Here is a 13,820-nt window from a genome sequence, read left to right on the forward strand (position 1 = left end):
TATTTAAATAATGCATTTTTTCGGATTATACAAGAAAACCGCACTTTTAATTAGGTACCTACTTTGATTTTTATACTACAGTCTACAAGCAAGGAGTGTCCTGCGTGCATTTATTTTTCAAATGAGTTCAACCGCTTTTTTATTGTAAATAGCAGATGATGTTTTTTAGAAATTTTAATGTACCGAAATTCAAATTCAAATGAGTAGTTATTATACGTTATACTCTAGGTAATAATAAGAATTAAGATTATAGTTCATACTAATGGGAGTAAGTACTAGACTAAATATTACATATAATATGTAAATATATTATGTTTATACTTTTGTAAACCATTTTTAAGGATTATATAGTTTTAATATATCTAATAAATATATATTTAAAAAAATAAATATTAAATATATATTTAATATATCTATTAACAATTCGCTAAAAAAGGGATGTTTTCATTTGAAAAACAAACAGATGATTGTGTTGTCACAGGACACTTTCATGGTACGAAACATTTGAGAATTTAAAAAATGTCATGTAGGCTAAAAGTATTAAGTATACTCGAAAATTCCAATCAAATTAGAATTTGAATAAATGCGTTATTAAAGGAAGAAAGAAGCGATGAGCTTGCATGGCTGATCACCCTGTATATGAGAACCCGCCGAAAAATCGTACGCCGCTTACACACGGGTCCGCGCGCGCGCGCATATTACACAATATATATTATTATTATTATTATTGTTATGGGGGAGAGTATGTGTGTGCGCCGAGATCCCTTTTGGCAGACCTTTTGTTTGCAGTGCGTTCCGGAGTCGTCGTCGGTGGCGGGGATATTCGCAGCTATATTATAATACACTATGTATAGTGACGCGCGTGTATAGTGTTTCGGAGTTCGCTCGCACGAGAAGCCAAAAAGGGGTGTGGAAAGGGCGACAGCGAGAGTTAGTGAAAAAAAAATAAAACCGGTAAAATAGCAGCACCCCGCACCACTAACCTTTTGCGTGCTTATATAAATTATGTATTAAAGTATTATTATTTACATACATACTATGTATTATATATTATATATACATAAACTTATCACTACTGCTGCGGCGAGGATCGTCGGTTTCCAATATATCTATTTAGATTCTAGATCTATTGACTATTTGTAATTCACGGGGGAGAGGAGATCTTAGAATATTATAATTTTAAGTTTCTCATTATAAAATATTATACTAGTTAGTAATTTATTTTTATAAATATATTTCAGCAAGACGTTTTTATAGTACCCACAAGTATTATGGCTCTATCTAATAATAATAGTAATGCATTATGCATTACATGATAAATTGTACATTCAGAATAATCTATTTTACTGTGTTGTTTTTAATATTTTATTGGTGACTAATTATTACACTTGAAGGTAAAAATATTTTTTAAAACCTTTTATGGGCTTTTGTGATAATATTATTTTTATGCAAGTTTATGAGTATTTTAAAATTTTGAAATGCCTATAATTAGTTTTCAAATTAAAATATCAAGCAAATCATTGGTGGAGCTAGAGCTCTAAGTAATATCTTTACTATTTAATTTCAAGTAAAATTACTGTAATTTTAAAGACAAAGTAAAATGGATTATTCGAAGCGTAAAATGTACTATTGTGCGTTATAATATAGACAGTGACAACACATGCGGGTTCTGGAGTACGACGCCCTGATAAGAATTATGAATACGTAACTTTAACCACCTATATTTTTAAGAACATAAAAAAATAGTATACTCATACATTTATTAAAATGTAACCTTTTTTATTAGTAGATACACGTAAATGTAAATATATGCGAAAATCATTCATATTATATAATTTTATTAATATTAATGTAATCAGAAATAAGTTCACAGTTTTAGAAAAATGAAGTACCTACAAAGAACGGAGAAAATTATTTTGGTATAGGCAGATTTACTATTTAGGTATGTGGTAGCCCCTGGACAGAATACATTATGTGGGCCCCTTACACACATAAATACGGAAATATATTTTTTACTTATTAAATTACATTTATTATCATATTAATTAGTAGTAGTAACAATTAACTACTTATTTAATAATAAATAATTACAAAAACAATCAAATCGAGTATAAATAGTATAAGTAATATCATCATAATATTTTTCCTGTATTCTAATTTAAATATCATACAATTTTGGGGGCCCCTGGGCTGCAGCCCACTCAGCCTCCCCTAAATCTGGCCCTGTATATAGGGAGCTAGCTCTCTTGAAAACTATATTGAGATATTCACACGAGATAATATATAATTTCGTATTGTGATGTAGACAATCATTTTTCAGAACTATTTTCAACTCACCACCACAAATTGTTTGGTTTTTAATTTTGGTACATGTTTAGTCAGTTGGTAATATACCACGTATTTTTAAAAAATTGTGCACATCTCTTCATTTTGAATTATGTGTGATGTGTCGATATAAATAACTCATAGTTGACGAACTCGTACTAATAATTAATAAATAAAAAAATCACAATAAAACCATATATGATCGACACGACTCACAAACACACACTAATTTTTTTTCGTATAAATCCTATGATAAATTATAAAGATGTATAAATAAAATACAATTTGGGATTTTGATAAAAGCTTAATCATTTAATTGCAAAATGATAAAGTATATATAATATATCTAAGTTTATTATACCATAAGATTTATGGTAGATATCATACTAAACTATCATAAGATAACGCTAGATAAAATATTTACGGTAGATAAAGCATATTGGACGAGTACCGACCGACAATTATCATACCTGTACATACTCTATATTTTACCTAAATATATGTTTATTATTTCAAATTTTAGCTGACGAAATTTCGACGGGCATCCGCATTGATCCCGCATCGCCCCCCTCGTATCCGCTACTGCGTGCCTATGTAATGTTTTCAAAATGTGTAAAAAGTTTATTAGATGGAAATTAAAAAAATGTAGTAAAAAGTTTACATTCTTTCGATATTTTCGGTAATATTTCTATATTACCAAAAATATCGAAAGAATTAATAAAAAATTAGATAATGACAGATAAAAATCAAAACAAACCTAATATAAATCAAAAATGCAATGAAAAAGTTAAAAAATTGAATTCATTAGTACTTAATTCAAATTTTTTGTTAAAGCTATGTTTTACAATAAGCTAAAAATAATACCCTATAATTATATATTTTTGTGAACCACTTATTCGTAATATTTTATTACCGATTACTGCACTCGCAGAAACAGGCATCTACTATTTATTCATATTCTTCCATGACTCCATGTTTCTACTGTGGTTGTGTATGTGTTAATGTACACTATACATTAAATAATTCACCAAGCATGCTCACCTCATCCCCACTTTTTCATTTAATATAACTTATTAAAATTCCGATTTTTTGAAATTTTTAAATATACGTATATAGTAGACGATATTTTCAAATTCTTGAGTTAATTTGTACTTGTAATTTATACATACAAGTATAATGTAAATCTATACAAAGTTAAATAACTCAAAAATTGTTGGAATTTTGATTTTTATGTATAAAGATTATCAGAAACATTATTAACTAAATAATTTATAGTACAAAGGGTATCATTTGGAAAAAAAACAGAATTTAGTATTTTCACTGCAGGACATTTTGAGTAGTTTAAAAATCTCACGAATTTGAAAATATGGTCTGTGTATATATATTTAAAAATTCCAAAAATTAGATGTTGGATATAACTACCTAATTAAAAATGAATAAAGAGGAGTAAGCATGCTTGGTGGGTCAACATTTATATTGCATACTAATGCTATAGATTGGAATATCACTATGGGTTTATGTCTGTTTCTTCTTTTTTTAAGTGTTACGATCAATCCACAGCTTCTATTGCACAAAATTTCTTTGTTTCTTTGTGTTTTTATGCTTCGCAATCCTTTAGCAGTTAAATTTATTTTAACCAACTACGTATTTACCATACATACAGATATATTATATAAATTCAAGCCCCCTTCCTTCCCGCAACTATAATGAACTAACCTATTATAACACACATATTATAATTTCCATTATTCGTTAATATTAATTCGGTAGGTACGCGTTTCGGGAGTTTAATTAATTGTAAGGTGACTATTTAAATGTTAAATCCTATACTTTGATATTTTTAAATTCTTATTTTGTTGTAATAATTCAGAAGAAAATAATTGTAATTACATGAAGTTTTTATCAAATATTTTAACTAGAATTCCTCGATGTAGAGATGACATGATTATACACATTGTATAATTTTCAAAATATTTTTACTCTTTTGATCTATATAACATATAAACATTAAAATTTTCAATTTTTTTATTTTCTATAAATATTGATAAAAAAATTACATTCAGTTAAAATTCTTGAAAATGAATAGGTACGTTTCTTTTTGATTATCATTATAGTCATTTAAAAATATAAAGTTACGTAGACACAACATTTTGAAGTCCGTGAACAAACTATGACAAAATTCGTTAAATTCACGAAAATTTCAAATTATTTTGTAGTTAAAAATGTATGAAATGTTAAATTTTTATAGCTATTAAGACTTGAATATTTAGTACATGATTTATTATAAGTATAATTCAGACTATTACCACATACATATAAACACAACTTTTTTTTTGTGTATCATTTGAAGTTAAATTTTGTACAATATTAGATATTTAAATGAAGAATATTATAAATTACAATTTTAGTTAATTTGTTGTAAATTAAAAATATTATTCGTGAGTAATTTAACATATTTAGGGTACCTATTATTAATTACTATTAAATACTATTAAAATACATAGAATCGGCAAAAATTAAATTAACCTATTGTATTTCTATTGATTTTATAATATTATCAAAGTTATTAGTAAATCAATGCTATTAGTAAAATAAACTACTTTCTTTGCAATATAAATATATCATGAAATATATTTAGTTATACAGATAGGCTGGTATAGACCGTCTTCGCTCGGAATCGTTTTTCGTTTGCAATGATTTATCATTGAATTCAAATTGTACACATACCTACATAATTACAGTAAATTATTTAGTTATGAGGTATACACTTGACAGCACCTACTGTGCAGCAAAACTATTATTTGAAATTTTAACCAGCAAGAATAATATATACTATACCTACAGTACATTTCCTGTGAATATTTCATATTATACTCTCATAAAATCTAACACTTTTTTTACATATCATCATATTAATTTAATAATGTATTTAAGCATAATAATATTATATTACAGTGCCTATTGCCTATTATAGGTATATACATTTTTTTACTTTTATTATTCCATGTTAGCTGTTTACCTATTACCTTTAACCTTAGATCATACATGATCTAAGCCTTTAACCTTGCAACTATGTTTTTTTAATCGGCGTTTTCTTATCTAATCGACATAATATATAAGCTGTATTTGTTTTTGATTTATATTCATACACGTACTTGTATCTATACGGTGTATATTATATTTTTATTATAATTTTGAACTCGTATATTGTACTTAATATTTATATAAAAAATCTTGCTTGGCTAATAATATCTCCCTATATTTAGTGATTAGTCTTAGGTTTAGCAATTCAAATATGACGTGTAAAGAAAGATTATTAAATAATACCAGATATTTGTTTAATATCTAAATAACATAATAAGTGTATATAACAGCTATACACTCTCTCCATGTCCTATACAATATTATAGTACAGTTTACTAGTTATATTTATCTTTAATTATACTTATAAATAATGTATAGTACTCTTTCCTTTACTGGTCGAAATATACAGTATATGAAGTATAGTAGTATACAATAATTGAATTAAATGCATGCATTTAGAATTAAGCGAAAATAATTTAAATAATATCCGTATTTGTTGTCTCTGTCTTATAGATAAGTGCACAACAAATTTAAGCTCAGCTGTTCTCGTTTAACTTTGTTAGTTTAGTTACTAGAGTGCATTTACTGACCAAACTAGTTAGGTTAAGTTAGGTTAGGTTTCAATTTTTAATTGAATTATGTAATTGCATTGCGTTTATGTTAAATATAATAGCGACATAAAAATGTTCAGAATTTTCTTAAAAATTTAAATATTGTAAAAATTCGACGTACAAACACAAATAATGTTCTTACCTTTAAGTTTGATAATAGATTACTTCTCACTAATATTAAAACTAATGAAGCTAAACGTGTTAACTGCTATAAGTATACTAAATTTGCTACGACAATATAATATGTTATGCACTTGTCGGGCGTGGCATCCTCTTTACTACAGTGTTATAGATTTGTAGTTATAACTTATGTGTACTATAGTACCTATGTGAATAAATAATATATAATATACATTGTTATATTATATTATGTATGTATATTGTATACAAACATATTTATTTGCAAGTTGTCATCTTCTAATTTTATTGAAATATAACACGTGAAATTGTGAAATTGTGGAACTATGATGGAAGTATAGAATGAATTATACTATTATTATTATGCATAATATCGTATTTCAATAATATAATATACATTACAATATTTAGGACATTTAACATTAAGAAATACTTTTACAGTGATACCTATCTGGTTATCCATATTGTTAAAAATTATAATTTTATAGGTACCCACTTGAATTATATAGAATTAGAATTTAAGAATCAGTTTCTAATTTTTTGAAGTTATCAAAAACATCAACTAACAATTGACATATTATAAATAAATAATAATTTGCAAATAGCTATCGTTTTTAAACAATCAACATGTTTATGAGGTCACATTATAATGGGTTGTGCAATATTCTTATATCAACTACACGAAACACTTCAAAATCGAGGTCTATATTTCTAGACTGCATACCAAAACAATAATTATACAAATCTACTGTAGTCTGTAAGATTTCAAGATATTTATGCGTATTTTTTGTAGTGTTTGCATTTTTATTTTCTTATAAGAAGACAAACCTAACTCCTAAGGTATATTATATTTATATTCTAATAGATATACTGCATTATTATAACTATATCTAACTCCATTCATGTATAACCAAGTATTATTTTAAGGTTTATTAACTATAATATATAATTTTGAAGAATATATATAGTTTTAAAAAAAACTTTTCATTCAACTTTTCAAGTCATTTTAGATGTATTGGTTTTCATTTTTCTATAATATGTCTGTCGTCTGTGGTCTGTCTTATTTTTCGTATCTATCGTCTGAATGTTTAAAAAAAAATGTTCTTCAATCTCCAACAATAATTATTGTTTTTGTTGGTATATTGTATCTACTTAGTATTTTAGATGAGGATTGACTATGTACCTATATTATAAATTACACACAATTATTAAACTAAGTAGAACTATAAAATCAATTGGGTATTAATTTAAAATTTTTAACTATATTTTTAATCACTATCATTATATTTATGTAATAATATATTATATGAAAAGTGTTAGATATTCTAAATTTCAATCAATTTGTTTTGATTTAAGAATTTGTACGTAGGCTTAAACTATACACTATACAGCTATAAATTATTTAACCTGAATATTTCTAATGCTATTTCATTTTTATTTTAATTGTTTCTACATTTCCGTATTGAGGAAACCATAATCTATATAGATTATAATATATAATCTTCGTAATAAGTGTAAACTGTATAAGTGTATTAATATAATAATATGTATAACGTATTAATTATACACATTTATATATATTCACAATATTATATAATATTCTGAATTATTCAATCATTTTATTTTAAAATAATATTTAAATAGTAAATATAGTCAGTAGTCACGCGTACCTATTATAGTAGGTACCGGTACCTATATATAAAATAATCAAATAATATTCAGCTTGCCTAAAAAGTATCTACAAATTATAAACTGAGTGATTAATTTATCAAACAACACTTATTATTTCAAAATATACCTATTAACGTTTTTTTAAAAAAAATTTGTTTAATTTCCAGTTGAAATGGACAATTTTTAAAAAAAATTATATTTTTTATCATTATAATAATTTTCTAAATTTTTGCTTTTTTGAATTACAAAAAAAATTTAATTTCATATTCTGAAGTAAAGTATTTTTGAAGTATTTTGGTACATAACGATAACATACCTACAAATTAAAATTCAGACGAGTAGTTTACAATTCATTTAAAATTTAGATAAGCGTTTTAGTCTAACATTTTGGTGATACCCCCTACCTCTTCCACACAGTTCACCTAAACTTTAAGATACTTAAATATATTTCGATTTTGATGTATCGGAATACTTTGAAAAATATTCAATTAAAAATGTTTGTTATCATTCAAAACAATAAAATACTAATAAAATTATAATAATACAAAATATTAAAAAAATATATATTTTTTTTTTTAAGTAGTTTTATTTTAACTGAAAATTATGTAAAAAAATATTTTCAAAAACATTTTGAAATAATCAGTGTTATTCGATAAAATAATCATCCTGTAGTATATAGGTAAATTGTATGGCCGTATGTAGGTAGGTTATTAATATTTTTTATCCCTGCATTTTATTAATTATATTGTATACGAGTATAATTATTAATAATTGTTCAATAATATTTAGAATAACTTAATAAATATTAAATCATAGTTACATTCAAAATATTATTCATAGTGATCTAGTTTTCAAGTAATTTTTTTTTTGGTATTGTGTTAATTTAAACAACATTCAATAATTCAACATTATAATATTATAATTATTACTTTGTTTAGTTTTGAATTTTTGATTATTGATTAAAATTATACGCTACTATTAACGTGTAGATACTATTTATAGGTACATAATGTAAGGTATAAATTCAAAATAATTGTTTTATGAAAAATTATAACATAAGTTCGTAAAGTTAGTTAGGTATTCTTATAAATTATAATAATGTTAGGTTTAAACGTTATATTGGAAAATGGATTGTATCTATTGAATACATATTATAATATATCTTATGATATTTATTATTTATATAGGTACACACAACTTTTGAGTTAAAATAATGATCGATAGATTAAAATTACTGTTACATTTCTGTTTTCTAGACGCGCAGTTTATAAAAAGAATACGCACATCAAGGGCTCTCGGATATTTCCCCCCAAAATTAAAAGACCCCCAGTTTTTATTTTATTACATTCGATGATGGTGGAACAAAAGAGGGCAGATGTTAGCTAAAAACTGGTCCCATTCTATTTGATTCTTCCTTATGTAACGTCTTTCACAGGAAGGAACATAAGGCGGCGGCCCAGTGGATTTAAAAAAACCAGGTGTAAAACGGAACTACTGTGGTAATACCTTTACTACCTATAAAAATCCATGGGTTCTAAAAATTGTACTGTAGGTATTAGAAGAAGTAAATCATTGGTTCCACAAATTTCTATATTTCGTGCTTTCGTCGTATAATGTTAATTATACCCAACATTGGACAATAGATTCTCTATACATTGCGTTCCACCCCTTTTTTTTGAGCTGTACATATTATTGCACATTATATTATGTAGGTAGATAGGTATAATAAGTATATAGCGTGGACCATGTGATGGTGGATGTTGTAGTGGTGGATGGTAGTGGTAGTGGTGGTGATGGCGATGGTGGCAGACCTCTATAGCGCGGTGACAGGCGCATAAGTGGCGGGTGCTTGAAGCACGCACAAAAACGCTCCTCATTATGATGTATAAAAAAATCCCTTACGTGTGTTCTAACGACAAGGCGGAGGGAGTTGGCTTTTGTCTTATAGTTTGGTGAAAAATAATAATAATTGGCGTAGAACAGTGCGCGCCGTGGACAAAAGTAGTGGGGAGATGCATAACAAAAATGAACAAAAAAAAACTTCTTTTGTTTAATGTACACCAGCAGCTACTATATATATATCCCTCCCCTCTTCGACATTACGGTCGCACCCTATGTCACCGCCGTCAGTGCATACTTGAAAGCCACTCTTTTCATGTGTCACCCAGTTGCATTTTTTGACATTTTCTAACACACATATATGCATTTTACAATGAAATTTGCAGCCATTGGTGTAATTATTGTGACTATGTCTACATCCTTCATCGAATAGAGCATTTACTTTAGTAGAACATCAGAGAGGATTTTACTTCTCTGGTAGGTACTTTTTCCCTTGATGAGACAGCATACCGGAAAAGTGAAAAAAGTGCATAAACTAGGAAAATGAACTTGCCAGATTTCACTCAAACATAAAATTGTTAGTGGCTCCCAACTCAGTCCCAAGTCCCAGAAATAATAATGTCTTTATTACACCCCATACTCGTATGTACAATTATACATAATTGTTGAGTGTTTTTTATTTTTAATATAAGCGTACCTAAAACAAATTATAAATTATGTATATATAAACATATCATGACGTGTGTAATATGCAGTATATATATTTATCAGCTTCACTGGAGTGATTAATATTTATTAAAATATTTTATCTATTTATTATTTAAAAAATATTTTAATTTAACAAACTATATTCAATATTCATATAATCGTAAAACCTCACTATTTAAATCGTATTAAGAGTTTTATTGTCTGATAGCGTATAGACGTAAAAAGGCTAGTTATTCATATTCTATATTACACTACGACGAGTACGAAAGTTCATGAACAAGTATAGGTAAATTTATAAATCTCGCTTTGTAAACAAAACATATAAAAAATAAATAAATAAAAATCCAAAATTTTAACTACAACAAATTTAAAAAAAATAAAATTTTAGATAATGATTTTGATTAACTTCGTCAAAATATGTTTAAAAAAAATTATTGATTTTGGCATATTCAATATTTTTTATTTCTGTAAAGACAACTTATAAGAGGTACCTACGTTAATTTTAAGTTAAAAGTTTTACATTCACGAACAAAAATTATATCATATACTAGTAAAAAAAAATGAGCCTAACATTATTATAAATATCTATAATAAATAGCTTAAGAGAGTGAAAATATTTTGAAAATTTTATCATGTCAATAACAAATGCAAACATAAATATTTTGATGAAAATTTTAAGTCTCTGATGTTTATAGATATTCATTTTTTAATTACAATACAATTTATTTTATCATAATCACTGGTGTGACATACAAATTATATTCTACTTTGTTTCTCTTATAAAGTAGGTATCCCTTAAAAGTACAAATCAGATAAAATGTACCACTATTGATACTGTTCTTAATATTTGAGATCAAAATAACTTTTTCTATAAACAGTGTCTATAAAAATTAGTGCCATATTTCGTTCAAAATGCAAAAAGGTGTTTTTTTAGTTAATATGTACCTGGAGATGGACAAATGTATGGAAAATTTGATATCGAACAAACAAACGTTGGAATTGTATAAACAGAATATATATATTATGTAGTGAATTCTGATTAATGTGAATACTAGTTTATAGAAACAACTGTACATAATATTATTCAATCAAAAAGTGAAAATCCAAACAAAATCATTTATCTCAATATTTTATGTTTGTAATGTTACGAGTATTATTATTATTATTATTAATGCGTTCCGTTAGGGCAATTTTAAAAAGGTAGATTTACAAAAGAAACATACATAATATAATTATTATTATAATACAGATAACATAAAATAGTTTGCAAAATAATACACAGAACATAGTATAATTTGGATTAATAGTGTTGGTGCTTTGGTGTAGACAGAACTATCCTACAGATTATGAAGAATGATAAATGGATCATAAATTATTCACTGCACTTAGCGAATTCACCAGGTGTCAATTTTTCGAGAAAGATTAGCCAAAAATTTATAAAGCATAAAATTGTTAATTTTTTGAATAAAGAATAAATTATTTAAATTATTTTATACATTTATATATAGGTACCTATAATAAATATTTAAAACAATAAATAAAAAAAAAATAAGCGTCCAACAAAAAAAAAAAGTTATCCTTAATAATAATTAATACCTACCCTATTTCAAATATTAAATAAAATAGATAGGTACATTGAATTGTAGCACGGTGAATTTATTGTCCAGATAGGTACAATCTAGATTTTCAAACATTACATAAATCATTATTTATTTTTTGAGTTAAATAAAAATGTTATAAATAATTGTATCACCTATTGATACAAGATCTAGTTACTTAAAAGTTAAAACTTACAAATACTTTATCGTTATGTCATTAACAAAATTAAGCAAATACGTGTTATATCGTTTCTTAATTATTATTATTAGTTATTTAAAACGTATTGACATTATATAGAATCCTATATACTACTCTTTTTTGGCCGGTTTCATCAATTACCTTACTTCTGTTGACTGTTACCATAACTTTCAATAAATTATTGTAATGAATTGTTAGATACTAAACATGAAATGGTAAAAAAAATGTATAAAAAAAAAAATCAAGATTAAGTTTCTAAGTTAATTCCATTTTAATATCTACGTACATCTGTAAGTAAGAATATATATACATCTTTATATATATATTTTTTAATTCATTCACTTAAAAATCATAACCCTGTTTATAAATAGGTTAAATTTATAATATATTATAATTATTTATTATATAATATTATACATATAACCAATGTAACAATCAGTTACGTCTAGTCTTTATTATAATATATAGGAGATATAAATAATTACAAAATAAATTTTTTTTTTTACCGTAATAATGAGCCAATCGGGTACGTCAAGTAGTTCTTATACTTTATATTTGAATGCACTATTGCAATAAATATTAAAGTATTAAATACGTCACTGTCGTCACTGATATCAAAGAATAAATTTGCATTGCGTATGGGAAAAAAATATTATGTTATGAAAATATTTTAATAGAAAAATCGTTGATGGGATTCTAAATCCGTGGTTAATGGTCTTGTATTTCTACAAACTGTACTACTGTAACAGTGTAACGCACACTGCCTCTATCTGGGTGGGGTCCAACACTTTTTTTAAAACACAAATACAATTATAATACAATATAGGTACTTTATTTATAATTTAAACATTTTTGCATAAAAATAGGTAAAGGTAATCAACGTAATAAATAAATTATTGATTATTTGATACATAAAACGACAATATGAAAAAATAAATTTAGATTTTAATAGAAAGAAATAATATATCTGTGGGGGGCTAGGTCACCAGAGACTATAGCTCCCCGGATCTATCCTTGATCTGGCCCTAGATAATATTCAAATACACATAAAAATTATAGTTATACATTAACATTTGAATAACTTAGGGCTATCGGTATTTTTGGTACATTGGTAAAAAACGATATGAGTTAATTACTGGTATCCGGTATTTTCAGTATCTAATACCTATATTTGAGAAATTACCAATTTCTCAAAATGTGTTTTATAATTTTCTAAAAAATAAAATATTGACATATCTAGTTATTGTACCAGTGCATTTGATTTCCGAGCCATAAAAGTCTTGTACAAAACATAAGCATAACCAATTATTTTGGAATAACTCCAGACAAATAGTTTTTCTAGAAATTTAATTTTCATAGTTCATACCAAGAGAAAAATAGCTAACTCTAGACTATATTATAATATTATTTATTTTCTTTTAAATTTCAAATTAAATCTCAGTACTTCACACTAGGTTGTATCCTATAATTAACCCAGTTTGGTAATATACGTATACATGGCGTACTTACAAATTTGTGGTCCAACTAAACTTACTAAACCATCTAACATCCATCCAAACTTCCAAAATATATCGCTCCATATTATGGTGTCTCGTGATATTTTGTTAACATAATATATTATTAAATATTTACGCCATTATACAGAGA

This window comes from Rhopalosiphum padi, chromosome 2, assembly GCF_020882245.1.
Source record: "Rhopalosiphum padi isolate XX-2018 chromosome 2, ASM2088224v1, whole genome shotgun sequence".
NCBI lineage: Eukaryota > Metazoa > Arthropoda > Insecta > Hemiptera > Aphididae > Rhopalosiphum > Rhopalosiphum padi.